The following is a 17,268-nucleotide window of genomic DNA, read 5'->3' as shown; positions in this document are numbered from 1 at the left end:
AGTATAGCAGTGTAACGTATAGATTTATCAAATCACTATTTTGTATGCCTGAAACCATATAACATTGTGAGTCAGCTACACTCAAATTTTAAAAATTTAAAAAGAGGTGAGGCGTTTTGCTTTTCCAATGTATTTGTTTATTTTAATAATTGTACATGAAAAATGACTACATTTTGTGTATAAATGATGAGAGGAAAAAAGAGTAAAGTGGAAAAAGCACAATGCTCTGCGTTCCCCAGCCCACTCCTCTCCACAGGTGGAACCACTGTTAATGATTTGGTATTCTTTCCAGACCTTTCTCTGTGCCTTTACATTCATGCAAACAAAACAGAATTGCCCGATAGGCAGATGAAGCACATAACAAACCAGGACCAAAAAAAAAAAAAAAAAAAAAGGGTGAAAAGACTTTGACATTTTTACAAATGCATCAATTTTAAAAATCAGAATTTGTTGGGACTTCCTTACACTTAATTAATTTTTAGCATGGTTTTAATCTTAAGGTAAATAGGGATGTTATTTCATATGTACCAGAAGCTTCTTTAGTGCTCAGGACCTTTCTTAAGATCTTAATCCAAGCTTGCTTTATAAGTATATACACACCTATATTTTATAGAACATAAATATAATTGTATTGTTTTGCAACTTGTTTTAGTTGTGTGTGTGATTTTAAACACTGTGACATTTACTTACTGGCAACCCAAATAAGAAGGAACTTTTTCCACATCTGTCATTTTACCCCCCAAGAACTATCCCTGTATAAGGGCTTTATGGAACAATTCAAGTTTCAAAAGCTTTCTTTCTTGGTAAAGCAAATTTTATTTTCCATCACATTTTCAAGCCAATGTAATACAATCCTTTTTTAATCTCCTCAGAGTGTATGATGGAGAGAAATCCTGCCGACCAGGAGTTTTCTAAATGGTGACTGTGGAGAGATGCCAAGGAAATCAAAGGGTGCCAAGGGCAGAATCCTCAAGTTGCTCTCTAAACCAACAGAAATTCGTTTAGAAGCTGGATTTTACTGAGGTAGGAAGCATTTCACCTACAAAGATAGAGCACATGTGGAGACTGTATTTGGGACCCGAGAATAAAGAAGAAAAATAAAGCTACATTGTACTTCAGGAGACCTTAAGAGGAGAGCATTCCCTGAAGAGAAAACTAATGACCTTTTGTGAAGGAAGAAAGAATGCTGAAGCAACAGTTTATAACTACATGTATTTAAAATGTTTCCCTTATAGTAAATTAACTGCTGAAATTTTATTCCTTCAATAAGCTCAAAGCACTTAGAAGTTACAAACTTCTCTGTAAAGAGAGAGATTAGATATAGATATAGATACAGATATAGATATATAGGTATACTTGAAATAACCCTGGCTCTAAACAAACATTTATTACACACTTACTGTGAACAAGAAAGACGTAGGGGGTCTGGTGATACTAAGAACTCTAGTCACAGAACCTGTCCTCTAAGAATCAAAATGCCAGTTGGAGACATGTTATAGACTCATACAGGAGGAATGACAACGGTGCAAAACATCCTGTGGTAAGTGTTAAATGAATAATAGAACCACGAGTCTTTGAAGACCTCTTCCTTCATTTGTGGTCTTAGGACCAAGTAAGAGGTGGAGCTTAAATAGTATCTTAAAGGATTTGTAGAAATTATAGGAAAAAGAGGAAGTGAAAAGGATCCCAAGCTTTCAAGAAGGAGAAGTAGAAAAGCACAGAGCACATTCAGAAGACTGTGAACAGCTCCTTCTACAGGTTAAAACAAAAACTTTGGGTAAGCAGGTTGGGCCTGTAGTCTGAAGGGGTGCTGACTACTAAATTAAGATATGTTGGGGCGCCTGGGTGGCTCAGTCGTTAAGCGTCCGACTTCGGCTCAGGTCATGATCTCACGGTTTTGTGAGTTCGAACCCCGTGTCAGGCTCTGTGCTGGCAGCTTGGAGCCTGGAGCCTGCTTCAGATTCTGTGTCTCCTTCTCTCTCGCCCCTCCCCAACTTGTGCTCTATGTCTCTCAAAAATAAATAAATGTAAACAACAAAAAGATATGTGGACATATCTTTTTTAGGCAAAGAACTTAGGTTAAAGAAGATTCTCTCAGGTAAGAATCAAAGCTGGTTTCTCCACTGTAAAGCAGTTATAATTAAAGTACACTTAAAAAAATAAATTAAAAAATAAATAAAAAATAAATAAAATAAAATAAAATAAAATAAAATAAAATAAATAAAATAGAGGTGCCTAGGTGGCTTAGTCAATTGAGCAAACGACTCTTGATTTTGGCTCAGGTCATGACCCCAGGGTCGTGGGATCAAGCATCATGTCAAACTCCATGCTGAGCATGGAGCCTAGTTGGGATTCTTTCTCTCTCTCGCCTCTGCCCCTCCCCTGCTCCTGTTCTCTCTCTCTCTCTCTCTCTCTCTCTCTCTCTCTCTCTCAAAAGAAATTTTTTTTTGTTTAATTAAATCAAATTAAATTAAATTAACAGCACAGGAAACAACAAACCTTGGCTAGGATGCAGAGATAGGGGAACCCTCTTACACTGTTAATGGGAATGCAAACTGGTACAAGCCACTCTAGAAAACAGTATGTGAGGTTACCTCAAAAAGTTAAAAGTAGGACTACCCTACCACCCAGCAATTGCACTACTAGATATTTACCCAAAGTATACAAAAATACTGATTTGACGGGGTACATCTACCTCAATGTTTATAGCAGCATTATCAACAGCAGCCAAACTATGGAAAGAGCCCAAATGTCCACTGACTGAGGAATGAATAAATAAAATGTCACACACACACACACACACACACACACACACGAATATTACTCAGCCATCAAAAAGAATGAAATCTTGCCATTTGCAACGAAGTGGATAGAGCTAGAATGTGTTATGCTAAGCGAAATAAGTCAATCAAAGAAAGAAAAATACCATATGATTTTACTCATAAGTGAAATTTAAGAAACAAAACAGATGAATATTTGAGAAGAGAAAAAAAGAGAGAGACAGAGAGAGAGAGAGAGAGAGAGAGAAAAGAGAGGGAAACCCACCACAACAGACTCTAATGAAAGAGATAAACTGTGGGTTGATGGAGGGAAGTAGGTAGGGATAGGCCAGATGGGTGATGGGAATTAAGGAGGGCACTTGATGTGATGAACACTCGGGTTATCTGTAAGTGATGAATCACTGAATTGTGCTCCTAAAACCAATACTGCTCTGTATTTAACTAAAACTTAAATTAAAAAAAAATCTTTTTAAGTGAGAGATATTTGCAAAGCAGAGAAAAGCGTAAAAATAAAATAAAAGTCACCTGGAAACCTACCATCCAGAAATATGTTACACTTTTATGTTACATTATAGCTTTTTTTTTTCTGGTCACATATTTGTGTGTATACGTATGTACGTTTGTGTGTATATTGGGTTATTCTTTATTAACTCAACATGATTTTGTAAGTATTTTCTTATTAAAAATCATAGCTGCACTGTTATGTCATCATATAAATGGAATATATTCTACCTACCCAATTTTCCACATTTCATCTGGGCACAAAAATCTAAAACTCATCCAAGGCTGATTGGAGTAAGGATAAACTGAGAGCGGGAGGAACAGCTACCTCTGCCCAGTAGAGGGCAACTTATATAAATTAAGGCATAGTCACACTCTAAAAGAGTTTCTTATATTACTATTATTTCAAAACTATTGTATAACTATTATTTTCAAAGAATGATGCCACTCCTTGTGTCCTATCCTAGAGTGGTCTCTCGGATATATTTTCTCTTCTCCCCAAGCCCCTTAATTTGGAGTGTCCCAGAACTCAGTTCTCTCTTCTCCCCCATCTACATTTATTTCCTCCCTTGGCGATCTCATCCTGACCCGAAGGACTTAAATGTTGTCTATGTGCTAACCACCTGTGGAAAGGAAGGGTATTCTATGTTCAGGGGTGGATACAAGTTTTCTGAAAAAGAATTCGAAATTGTAAATAAAATATGCCTGCTCCACTCCAATGTTATCCAATAGGAGACATTACAAATATAAAATGTGGTGCCCTGCTCTGGGAGGGGTCCCAGAGATGAGGGACCTTGAAGCTGGGCGTATGCTGTAGCCTGAGCAAGGGCCTGGAGTCAGGAGCAGAATGATATGAGGAAGGAATCGGTAAGGGGAGAATACTATCTCAAAGTCAGGGGATGGGGTAGGTGGGGAAAAAAATCACCCATCAATTTGGGCAATTTGTTCTTTGACCTCTATTCATTCGGATGTCTACAGAACAATAATCTGAAATATTCATTTGATTCGGCTTCCTAAAAAATGGTACGTTACTCATTGTAAAAGGGGGAAGGGAAAGAGAGAGTTTCTGTGGGCTAATTAACAAAATAAAGGCTCCTGAGATAGCAAGCAAATGTCTGTGATTCTTTATTTCCAATATCATCTCTACATCAAATTTTCTCTCGCTGTTTCTCCTGCAAGCTCTGCTTTTCGGCACAGAACACGCTCTGCTAAAATTTGCAAAGAATTCTTTCTTTCCACATTGAAAAGGCCTGGCTACTTTGATATGACTGTAGTTTGCCCCCCGTTATACACGAGTACAAACATGTAAAAATATTTCTGCCTCTCTCCAATCTATAGAAAACCATTTTGGGGTCTTGAAAACAGTCTCTTTACAGATGGGAGAGAATGTGAGAGAAATGCCCTCAGTGTGCTGGCTAAAAACTGCAGTGTCTGCCCAGCACTGTGCTGCCTCTCATAACAGGGGATGCTCTGCTGAATGAGCCCTTGTATGTCCAAATTCAAAAAGGTCTTGTTTGCTCCAGTTGAACAAAGCTCTCACAGACAGTGGGATCTGCAGGGTAGCCACCAAGTGTGTTAAACCAATGTTCCCTCCACCACACTGCCGAATAGTTTATCGTAATGGCAGTTCTCACCTTCATGTATAGAGCCCGGTGTTCGCGTTGCCGTCCTGCACAGAGCTCCTACTGACTTCAAAGGAAATGACATAGAACAGAACCCCATGGTGTAAGGAGAAACAGGCAGCATCTGATCAGAATCAGGCCATATTTTTTTTTTTCATTCTCTCTGTATAAATGGCTAAATTTATATACAGAATATTTAAAGGCCACCTTTCACTTCAGCAGTTTATGAATTGTCAGACGTACATACAGTTATTAGGGAGCTCAACACTGAACTGCTTATGTGGGAGGGATAGGGAGGGGGTGTTATAGAGAAATCCATCCCAATCCCACATTCTTCTTGGTCTACAAGACAGTCCCACCCCCTCAGAGACCAAAGTGATTGGGTCTAGCTTAGTGGCTTGTTTAACTTAAAGCTGGCCTTAAGGCAAACCTTAATGAAAAAGAAGGCTTAAGAGGCAGAAGAGAAAAAGAAGAGAGGGAGACGGAGGAGGAAGGAGAAAAAGAGGTGAAACAAAAAAGGATGTTTATTGAATTCCTGGATAGGGGAGTCTTTTTCTAAACTTAAAACTAAGGGAGGACGGGGCACCTGGGTGGCTCAGTCGGTTAAGCATCTGACTTCGGCTCAGGTCATGATCTCATGAGTTCAAGCCCTGCATTGGGCTCTGTTTAGACAGTTCAGAGCCTGGAGCTTGCTTCAGATTCTGTGTCTCCCTCTCTCTCTGCCCCTCCCCCGCTCGCACTCTGTCTGTCTCTCTCTTCCTCAAAAATAAATAAACAAAAAAAAATTTTTTTTTAAACTAAGGGGAGGAGGAGTCACTAAAGAATAATAAATTTAACTATAGGGGCGCCTGGGTGGCGCAGTCGGTTAAGCGTCCGACTTCAGCCAGGTCACGATCTCGCGGTCCGTGAGTTCGAGCCCCGCGTCGGGCTCTGGGCTGATGGCTCGGAGCCTGGAGCCTGTTTCCGATTCTGTGTCTCCCTCTCTCTCTGCCCCTCCCCCGTTCATGCTCTGTCTCTCTCTGTCCCAAAAATAAATAAATGTTGAAAAAAAAAAAATAAAAAAATAAAAAAATAAAAAAATAAATTAACTATAAAAATAGAAAATTTCCACATGTCAAATATCAAAATAAGATAGATTTAAATGGCAAATAAAAAACTAGGTAAAATATTGGTGACAACTTAAATAGGTAAAGGATTAATATTCTCCTGAATTTATAAAGAACTCAGGAAAGCTGATTCAAAAAAAGAAAAGCACTCCACAGCTAATATCACATTTAATGGGAAAAACCTGAAAGCTTTTCCTCTAAGATCAGGAACAAGAGAAAGACGTCCACTCTTACCACTTTTATTCAACACAGTACTGGAAGTCCTAGCCAGAGCAATCAGACAAGAAAAATAAATAAAAGGCTTCCAAATTGGTAGAGAAGAAGTAAAACTGTCACAATTTGCAGATGACATGATACTATACAGAAAACCCCAAACATTCCACCAAAAAACTAGTAGAACTAATAAATGAATTAAGTAAAGTTGCAGGATACAACTAATATACAGAAATCTGTTGTGTGTCTATACACTAATAATGAAGTAACAGAAAAAGAAATTAAGAAAACAATTCAGGGGCGCCTGGGTGGCGCAGTCGGTTAAGCGTCCGACTTCAGCCAGGTCACGATCTCGCGATCCGTGAGTTCGAGCCCCGCATCGGGCTCTGGGCTGATGGCTCAGAGCCTGGAGCCTGTTTCCGATTCTGTGTCTCCCTCTCTCTCTGCCCCTCCCCCGTTCATGCTCTGTCTCTCTCTGTCCCAAAAATAAATAAACGTTGAAAAAAAAAGAAAAGAAAAAGAAAACAATTCATTTACAATTGCATCAAAAAGAATAAAATATCTGGGACAAATTTAACCACCACCACAACAACAACAACACTAAAGTTCACACAGAATAAACAAAAGGTTCATACAATTCACAGAAACATAAGTTAAAATGACTAATAAACATTTGAAAAATGTTCAGGGTTACTAATAATCAATAAAAGCAATGAAATAAAAAATACTTTCCCTTCAAATTGGTAAATATGAAAAATGAAACTATATATTGCAGTCTTCTCAGATTTAAACAATAATCAGAAAACGTGGCTCTTCAAAAATGCCTTTTCAAAACAGCAACAACAAATAAAATACCAAAGACTATACATATTAAGATGTGCAAAACCTAAATTAAAAAACTCAACTCTCTTCCTGGGCAGAAGAGCCTCATGAGAGACAGGGCCTGCTCAAGGAGGGTATTCTAGCCTAAAAAATGTCAGGAAATTAGCTACCCACCAGGAGATCAAGCAATCAGTAGAATACTGAGGTAATAATAGGCAAGTTTCTCACTGTGAGAGAGAGTAGTATAAATAGAGATGGGGGAAGGCTAGAATGAGCCCAGTGGTACTGGACCTGGGAGTGGACCATGTCAATGCAAACACATGGTTTTCAATATAGGTAGATAGATACAGAAATAAATAGCGATGTAAATGTGTGTGTTCATGTATGTATACAAGAGTATGTATGTAAATACATATTTCTGTGCATAGGTATATGCATACATGTATTTCCTAGCTCAGTGCAATGAGAAGGGCAGGGAGAAGGGGCACTCTGGTAACTGATTAACTGATCTAGTGCCTAGATCCTGGTTTCTAAATTGTACCATCTCTTCTCACACATAGGCTTTGTTCTTTGGAGAGCACATCCATTTCCTAAGGCTTCATTGTGAAGCCTATACTTATATGTCAAGATGAGACCTTTCACCTAATCTCCAGATATTCAGTATTTTCAACATATTCCAACTGCTAACATGACTTCTCTACTTTGTTGTCTCATAAACATTTCAAACAATGTAGTCAAAATAGAATGTTTAATTTCCCTGTGTCCTCCCTAAGGGATTCCTCCCGTTGTCCCAATCTCTGTAAATATAACACTATTCACTCAGTCACTGAAGTTGGAGGCCTGAGAGTCATCCTAATCTCCTCCCTTTCCCTCACCCTTCGTAGTCTACCCATCAGCAAGTTCAATTTTCTACTTCCAAATTATATCTTGAATTAATTCCTTTGTCCTCATCTCTACTTATGACTATGCTAGTTTAAGCTACCATTCTCCCCCTCCTAGATTTCTGCAATAGCTTTCTAACTAGTCCCTCTACATCCATGGGAACCTTCTTACATTCCACTATCAACATAGCCAGAATGAACTCTTAAAATATCATTGAAGCATGCCTTTCTTCTCCTCAAAACCCTTAAAAGACTTCTATGATTTTCCAGCCCATTAGAACAAATCCGAGTGCCTAGCTATGGCCAAAAAGATCCTGCATGATCTGGCTACCTTCATACCATTTACCTCATCCCATCAATTAAAACTCTGCAGTCAAAGTTCCTAGAACACACCAAGCTCTTTTCTGTTTTGGGAGTTTTGCATTCGCTCTTCCTTCTGCTTGCCATGTTCTTCTTACAGCTTTTCACATGATTGGTTCATTCTCAATCTTTTTTTTTTTTTAATGTTTATTTATCTATTTTAAGAGAGAGCATGAGGGGGAGAGGGGCAGAGAAAGAGGGAAAGAGAATCCAAAGCAGGTTCCAAGCTGTCAGTGGAGAGCCCAACACAGGGCTTGATACCATAACTGTGAGACCATGACCTGAGCTAAGATTAAGAGTCGGACGCCTAACCAACTGAGCTACCCAAGCATCTTGGCTCCTTATGATTCTTTAGTTCTTAGCTTAAATATGAGTTACTCAATGCAGAATTTCTTGGCCATCCTTTCTAAGTAGGACCCTCTATTATTCTTTATCACAGCCAACTATTTCTATTCTTCCTAACACAGGCTGCAATTTATTTATTTATTTATTTATTTATTTATTTATTTATTTAGTTAGTTAGTTTTATTGCCTATCACTAGAGTATAAGCTGTGTGAAGGGAGTGATCTTGTCATTCCTGTTTTCTCTTTTATTCCCATATCCCAGCATGGTGTCTGCTATATATCACATAATTGAAAATATTCTATCAAACTGAAAAAGAACTGTAAAAATTTACTACATGTTAGATGAAAAAGAATTCAGAATGAGAACACAAAATTCCCTCAACTGGCTTATAGCCTAGAAGGGAAGTAAATAAGCATTTGCAATTCTACATGATTAGTACTATCATAGGGAAAGTTTCATATAGCAGACGTCCCTAATCTGAGCTCAAGGCCGATCACAAAAGGCTTGCTGGAGGTTGCGACATTGTAGTGAAACCTGCTGGATAGATGAGTTAGTCATCAAAGATGTAGTGAGGTTGGACAGAGGCAAAGAATAGCATGTGCCTGGAAATAAGCCAGACCTTGGCATATTCAGGAAGCTAAATGCCTTAGGGCTGGAGAGCAGAGATGAGAGTGAAGAGAACAAATGGCAAGAGACGAAGTTACAGAAATAAACCTCATTAAACAGTTTTTACTTCATCTTGAGGGAGTGGGATGGTTACTGGAAGGTTCTATGCAGGGAGTGACGTGACCGATTTTGTGTAAAACAAAGGCCATTTTGACCACAGAATACATAATGGAATTCAAGACCAGCAAGAGCTAGGGGGCTATGGCAGCAACCTAGGTGAAAGTTGCAGGATGATAGTGACCGAAACTAGGGCAGTAGTAATGGGAAAATAAAAAATAAGACCAAAAAAAAGACAGACTTGGAGGCTATTTAAAAGATGGCAGTGGAAGAAATTGGTAATTCAATAAGTAATCTGATAAATGATGTGGGGACAAATAGTTAGATAATTGGAGGAAGACTTAGAGCTCTACTTCAAAACTGCATCAAAATACACTCCAGGGGTGCCTGGGTGGCTCAGTCGGTTAAGCGTCCGACTTCAGCCAGGTCACGATCTCGCGGTCTGTGAGTTCGAGCCCCGCATCAGGCTCTGGGCTGATGGCTCGGAGCCTGGAGCCTGTTTCCGATTCTGTCTCCCTCTCTCTCTGCCCCTCCCCTGTTCATGCTCTGTTTCTCTCTGTCCCAAAAATAAATTTAAAAAGTTGAAAAAAAAACAAAAAACAAAATACACTCCAGATCGATGAAATATTTACATGGTTTTTAAAAATGAAATTATGAAACTGTCAGATTTCTGGTCAAAATGACACTTTGATACACCCCATCTCTTCCAAACTCACCCACCAATTCCATGATCAACCATTATGTACCTTCCCTTATATACATCTTAAACTACCTTGTCCCTTTTTTTAAGTTTATTTATTTATTTTGATAGAGAGAAAGAGAAACAGAGAGAGAAGCAGAGGGAGAGGAAGAGAGAGAATCCCAAGCAGGCTCTGGGCTGTCAGCATGGAACCTGATGCAGGGCTCGATCCCACAAACCGTGAGATCATGACCTGAGCCAAAACAAAGAATCAAACACTTAACCAACTGAGCCACCCTTGTCCTTTCTTTAACATGATAAATTCTAGTTAAATCTAACCTTCTGCCTGTTTGTCATCTGGATAAATCCAATTCTCCACTTAACTCACATCTCTGCTGCTGACTGCGGGTGGAGAAACACACACACACACACACACACACACACACACACACACACACAACTATCACCAACTATCACCAATCTCAAGTAGGCCCTTGATGTTACTTACCAACAATCATTATTGTTCCCGAGTGCATTCAGTCTCCCATTCTTCTAGACACTCATACTTTCTTCTAATTTTCAAACTCTGACAACTTCTTTCTATCCTCACTCTCAACTGATGATTTGCATCTCATTTAGCTGAAAAACAGAAGAAGCAATCAGAAAAGAATTACCATATGTTCCTCCCATAACATCTACTCACCTATCTGCACTTGTGTCCATATGCTCTGCCTTGTCCGGTGTTGATATGAACAGACTGTCTGTGGTCCAAATGAAAACCAGTCCTCTATTGTCCACTAGACCTCACCTCCTCCAGCCTATTTAGGGACCTCAGTACAGCAATTGTCTACTTTCTCTCTGGTATTAGTTTTTTCCTCTCTACTGGATCTTTCTTACCATTATGAAACTATGGCTTTATTTACCCCATCTTAATTTTTTTTAATATTTATTTATTTTTTTGAAGGAAAGAGAGACAGAGTGTGAGTGGGGGAGGGGCGGAGAGAGAGGGAGAGACAGAATCCGAAGCAGGCTCCAGGCTCTGAGCTGTCAGCACAAAGCCCGACGTGGGGCTGGAGCTCATGAGCCGTGAGATCATGACCTGAGCCGAAGTTGGAGGCTTAAATGACTGAACCACCCAGGCACCCTTATTTATCCCATCTTAAAAAAAAAAAAAATTACTACTAACCTCATTTTTCCTTCCAGTTATCCTTCATTTCCTTTCTTCTCCTTTCAGCAAAAGTCCTTGAAAGAGTAGCCTGCCTGTACTGGCTATTTCTAACTTCTCTCCTCCCACTCTCTCTTGAATCCACATTGATCAAGTTTTTGCCCCTCACCATGTCACCAGTTCCCTTGTCAAGATTACCAAAGATTTCCACGTGGCTAAATCGAATGGTCAATATCAGCCCTCACCTTGCTTGACCTATTAGCAATGTATGACCCAGCTGCTCCCTCCCTCTTTCTTCAGACCCTTTCTTTACTTGACTTCCAACCTGGTTTTCTCCCCGCCTTAGTATTTGCTTCTGCTCAGTCTCTTGTGTTGTTTTTTCCTTATCTCCCTGACCTCTGAACATTGAAATATCTCAGTCTTTGGATTTCTTCTCTTCAATGTCTACACTCACTTTGTGGTAGATTGAATTATGGTTTACAACAATTTGCTCCCTCCCTTCTATGAAGATTGTACATTCACATTTTTGGATTTTCCTTGAAATTCCTCTTCAGTACACAGTATACATCTTTGTCTCATCGTAGGACAGGGCTATGAGTGGAATGGAATGGAAGCATATGGTCTATGCCACATACAAAGAGAAGCTTTAAATTTAATTGCATTGTTTAGTTTGGCCCCTCTTGCTTCTGCCCTTTGCCACAAGTATGGCATGTGCCAGATAGTGGCTGTTTCTTCAGCTTAGGGCTCAAATTAGATTACTCTTGAATCAGACATAGCTGGCTTGCAGCCTAGAGTGGAGCTGTAATCAATCTGTCACCCATATTTAACAAGAGCAAGAAGTAAGTGTTACTGTAATCCACTGAGATTTAGAGGTTGTTTGTTACAACAATGATGTTGACGAATAAAACTCCCTTTAAATTCTGCTGAATGCCTGGCTCATATGTTCAGTGGGCAACTGGGCATCTCCATTTGAATGTCTGTCTTATAGGGCAACTCAAACTCAACAGGTCCAAAAATGAGCTTCTGATTTTTTCTACCAAATCTGGTCTTCTTGAACTTTTTTCATTATTAACTATTAAAAACTCAAACCTTCTAGGATAAAAAACCTCCTAAAGTCATCCTTGATTTTTCACTTTTGCCCAATTTATCTACAAATCTTGTTAATGCTACTTTCAAAATAAATCCAGATTTAGGGCACCTGGATGGCTCAGTGATTCAGCTCAGGTCATGATCTCACGGTTTGTGAGTTCCAGTCTCACACTGGGCTCTGTGCTGACAGTGCAGAGCCTGCTTGGGATTCTTTCTCTCTCCCTCTCTCTCTGCCCCTCCCCTGTTCACTTTCTATATGTCTCTCTCAAAATAAATAAATAAACATTAGAAAAAAATCTAGATTCTGAAACCTTCTCACCACCTTTACCGTTATCACCTTAGCCTGTGCTATTATAATTTTTGCTTGTTTAATGCTATCGCCATACCAATCCCACCAGTGGGTTGCCACCCTTGCTTTCTCCATCCACAGTCTCAGGTCCTAAGTATCTCTAGAGAAAGTTCTTCTAGAGTAGAAAAACAAAAATTAATCAGTAACTACCTGACAAATACTACCCAACCTCAGCTGGGTCACAATTATTCATAAGATGTCTTTTAATTTTTCTTATTACTTTTTACTGCCTCAGTATCACCTCGGTGCAAGCCACCATGATTTTTCACCTAGATTACTTTGGAAGCCACTCAGTTTATTCCTGCTCTTGTCCTCCATAGTGGGCCTCTTAAAACAGGGCACCTGGCTGGCTCAGTTGGTAGAGCATGCAACTCTTGATCTCAGGGTTGTGGGTTCGAGTCCCACATTGGGTGTACAGATTAGTTAAAAGAAATAAAATCTATAGATAAATAAGTAATAAAATAAATAAGACTGTAATTATGTCAAATTGTTCCACTTCTTTGCTCAAATCTTTCCTTTCTTCAAATGGATTACCATCTTACTGAGATTAAAAGTCAAGTGCTTGTAATGGTCTACAATACCTTTTTTTAAAATTAATTACTTAATTTTTGAAGGGGAGAGAGAGAGAGGGCACAAGTGAGCGACGAGAAGAGAAAAAAGAGAGAGAGAGAAACGGGGCTCACCCGAAGTGGGGCTTGTGCTCACTCAAAGCAGGGCTCCTGCTCACCAGATGTGGAACTCGAACTCACGAACCACGAGATCATGACCTGAGCTGAAGTCAGATGATTAACCGACCTAGCCACCCAGGTGCCCGGTCTACAATATCTTTTACATTCTGCACACACACCTTCCTTACCTTACTGCTCAAATATCCTCTTTTATGACTCATTTTTCTCGTTCATCTTTGGCCACACTGGCCTCCTTGCTTTTCCCTGCATAAATCATTTATGCTCAAACTGCAGGGCCCTTGCATTTGTTGTTCTCTTTATCTAAGATGCTCTTCCACCAAATATCTCTATGGTCTGTTTCCTCACCTTTTTCAGGTTTTACTCAAATGTCAGTCTCTCAGTGAAGTCTTCCTTGACCATCCTATTTTAAGTTGTAGTCTTCCCCAGAATCCCCTAGACCCCTTCGCTGCTTTATTTCTGCCTGTAACATTTATCACGGGGTATGTAAAAATCTAATAAATATACCATAAACTTTGCTTATTATTATTTTTTTAATTAAAAAAATTTAACGTTTATTTTTGAGAGACAGTGACAGAGCATGAACAGGGGAGGGGCACAGAGAGAGGGAGACACAGAATCTGAGCTGTCAGCACAGAGCCAGGTATGGGGCTCAAACTCACAAACTGCAAGATCATGACCTGAGCTGAAGTCGGACGCTTATCCGACTGAGCCACCCGGGTGCCCCAAACTTTGCTTACATATTGTGTTTATTGTTTGTCTCCCTATTCTAGAATGGATGCCTGATGAACTAAGAGTTTTTTTGGTCTGCCTTGTTGAGAGCTATATCCTCTGAGCACACTAAGTGCTCAGTAAATATTTGTTGAGAGAATCAGTGTAACTAACAAAGTGTAATACCCAGATTATATAAAGTGCTCTTACATGTCAAAGAAAACACAAAACAACCAACTGAAACATTAACCAAGGGTACGAATAATGACCTCACAGAAGAAACACATTAATCCACAAACATAAGAAAAGGGACTCAATCTCAAGTGATCAGTGAATTAAGCAGGATGAGATATTTTTTCATAGCCATCAGGTTGTCAAAAACTTTAAAAGCCTCACAATGCTAAGCACTGGCAAGGATGGGAGCATCAGTCACTCTCACACACCTGCTGGTACAACTTTGGAGATTTGAAGTATCCAGTAAAGACTGGAAATATATATACCCTTTACCCAGCAATTCCAGTCCCAGATATAAACTCAAGAAGTGCTAACAAGTCTTTTTATGAGCGACATGTAAGAGACTGTGTATGTCAGCAATGTTAATAATGGCCCTAAACTAGAAACTCAAAAGTCCATTAAGAGAAGAATAAAAACATAAATTTGACACATGAAAACAATGGAGCATTTTATAGCAATAAAAACGAGTGAACTATAGCCAAATACGAACATGAAGACTAGATTCCTGACCTACAGAAACTGTGAGATAATAATCGTTTGTGAGATAATGTTTATCGTGACCAGCCATGAAGTTTGAGAGTAATGTGATATACAGAAATAAATAAGTAATACAAAAATGGTGGTATTGGAAGGGTTTATTAGAATTATGTAGGAGAGTTTGTAAAATTATTGATACCTGCACTCGTATGCTGGTATGTCTCACAAATCGTCCACGGGACATGGGAGAATATCCTATCACTCAGATGTGTCTATGGAACAGTTTGAAAATCATCTAGGAGATCTGAAAAGGTTGCTATTTCTTTGTCCTCCCAAAACGCTAATAAAAATGAGAATTAAAAATTGCAACCATTAGGGGGTCTGGGTGGCTCGGTTGGTTGAGTGTCCAACTCTTGATCTCGGCTCAGGTCATGATCTTATTGGGTTCAAGCCCCTCATCAAGCTCTGTGCTGACAGCGCGGAGCCTCACTGAATTTCTCTCTCTCTGTCCCTCCCCGACTCCCATGTGCATGCACTCTCTCTCTCTCTCAAAAATAAATAAACATTTAAAAAATTATAACCATTAAGTACAACAGAATGTAAAACGAGGCAATAGTAGATGAGAGATAGCAACAACATCTTCAGATGAAAGCATGTGGAGAAGTAGTAACTGTTGGGTTTTACCTTCTCCATCCTGCAATGTGCCTGCAGAGTGGGGAGCCCAGGAGAAACATTCTGATTCCTGTCACAGAACCTTAGAGGTCTCAGGTGTGTTTCCCTTTACTGCCCTTGCCATAGTGTGGTAGAATCCATGGATTGTCTTGATCAACAACTATTCTAATGCTTCTTGTGTGCAGAGGCTGGCCGGAAAGTTAAAAAAAAAATGCAAACTGCTTTACATCTAGTTTTCAAGATATGAATTAAGGTCCAAAAATGAAATGCACTTGCATTAGATCTGGAAAGTAGAAATTAGGTGGAGGCCATCTTCTTGTTCCTTTGACTGTTGCTTCTGGCCAGCATGGATACAGAGTCAGTGAGTTTTTCTGCCCAATTCTGGGTCCTAGATTTGAGAATATGGAGAGACAACTTCAATGGTGGCTTCATAAGCCTTGGAACACAGATACCAAATTTAGTCTGTTTCATAACTCAGCCCCCTGAAGGCCTAGCCTAGCCTTCTCCCCAAGCTCTTCCAATGAATTTGGAAGCTCCTTATTAGTTGAATTAAATCTCTCTCTGATGAAAAAAAATTTCGATTGGCTTCTGTTTCCTTTAATGAACCATGACTGACATATTCATTCTGATAGAATAAAGGATGTTTACAATCTGGAGAGGTGCCAAAAATGGTACTAAAATATCTCTCCATGGATTATTTGCTGATTGCAAGTGAAAAAAAAAAAGTAATTTAACAGCGGGGAGATCTGGCTGTTGCCTCCTTAACCTAGTAATAAATGTTAGTGTCACTAAAAGTGGGACAATCAAAAGGATGTGCCTAAAATGTGATGCAATATAAAATACATAGCACTAGTTATGAATATTCCTGACAAAAATGTTTAACTTGAATTGAAATCAGCCTTTATATCTCATCTCCAGTTCACAGGAAATATAGGGTAGATGAACATGTTAAATGACACTAAAAAAGAAACAATCAGGCAAGTCCAAACAGTGAGACAAAGCTTAGGACAATGGACTCAATTCCGCAATTCAATGACATAAAAAAGAGGGTGGGGACAACACGGGGCTCGAACTTAAAACCCCAAGATCAAGAGTTTCGTGCTCTACCGACTGAGCCAGCCAGGTGCCCCCTCTACTTTTCATTATATTAGAAAATTATTGGAAAACTAAAAATAATTTAGTGGTAGAAGAAAAGACAGTGATGAGCAGTAGCTTGAGGCAGTAACTGAGTCAAGGTTGCTTTTATGATGGACATGTTTGTAAGCTGAAGGTGAAGGAGAAAATACAGACAGAGAGGGAGGAACTGATGGAGCAAAGTCAAGAAGTGGGACAGAATGGATTATAAGGACATGTGAAGTGGTTAGACCCAGAAAGGATGATCACACCCATTTCTCTCAGGACGAAAAATAATGAGTGAGAGATGAGAGTTCTAGAGTGGAGACAGCCAAACAAAAATAGCCTTCCACTGGAGGAAGGCTAAGGATAGACCAAGGATAATGATGGTGGGTTTGGGGACTTCAGAAGAACAAGAAAGTTCTGGAAATGATGCTGGGTAAATTCTGTAGGGATGCATTTCTGAAGAGAGGTGTTACTCAGATGAAGTTAGAAAGCATCCATTTATAGTGAAACAAATCAGCATGATTTTATGATTTCCTTCAGGCATGCTCATCAACCTGGGAATGGAAGAAAAAGCAGAGAAGACTAGATTTGCCCTAAAGTGGAGGAAGCGAAAGTGTGACAGTCCCCAAAATCAAATAGGTGAATGTGGGTGTCTCTAGGTTTTTAGTAAGGCCATATATAACTAGCTGTTTACAGGAAACTCCCTATATGGAACTTTGAGAAACACTAGAAG

At 39.4% G+C, this 17,268-nt stretch overlaps 1 long non-coding RNA gene across 1 annotated transcript; it reads right to left on the bottom strand.

The window, feature by feature from the left end:
- Positions 1–432: 432 nt before the first annotated feature.
- On the bottom strand, positions 433–15,798 carry LOC115519308. Its single transcript, XR_003970466.1, has 3 exons — positions 15,429–15,798; positions 10,542–10,672; positions 433–1,039 (listed from the first exon to the last, which is right to left on the bottom strand). It is a non-coding gene; the product is annotated as an uncharacterized LOC115519308 (long non-coding RNA).
- Positions 15,799–17,268: the final 1,470 nt, after the last annotated feature.

This window comes from Lynx canadensis, chromosome B4 (genome assembly GCF_007474595.2).
Source record: "Lynx canadensis isolate LIC74 chromosome B4, mLynCan4.pri.v2, whole genome shotgun sequence".
Classification (NCBI taxonomy): domain Eukaryota; kingdom Metazoa; phylum Chordata; class Mammalia; order Carnivora; family Felidae; genus Lynx; species Lynx canadensis.
This window is presented reverse-complemented; position numbering and strand designations above follow the sequence as displayed.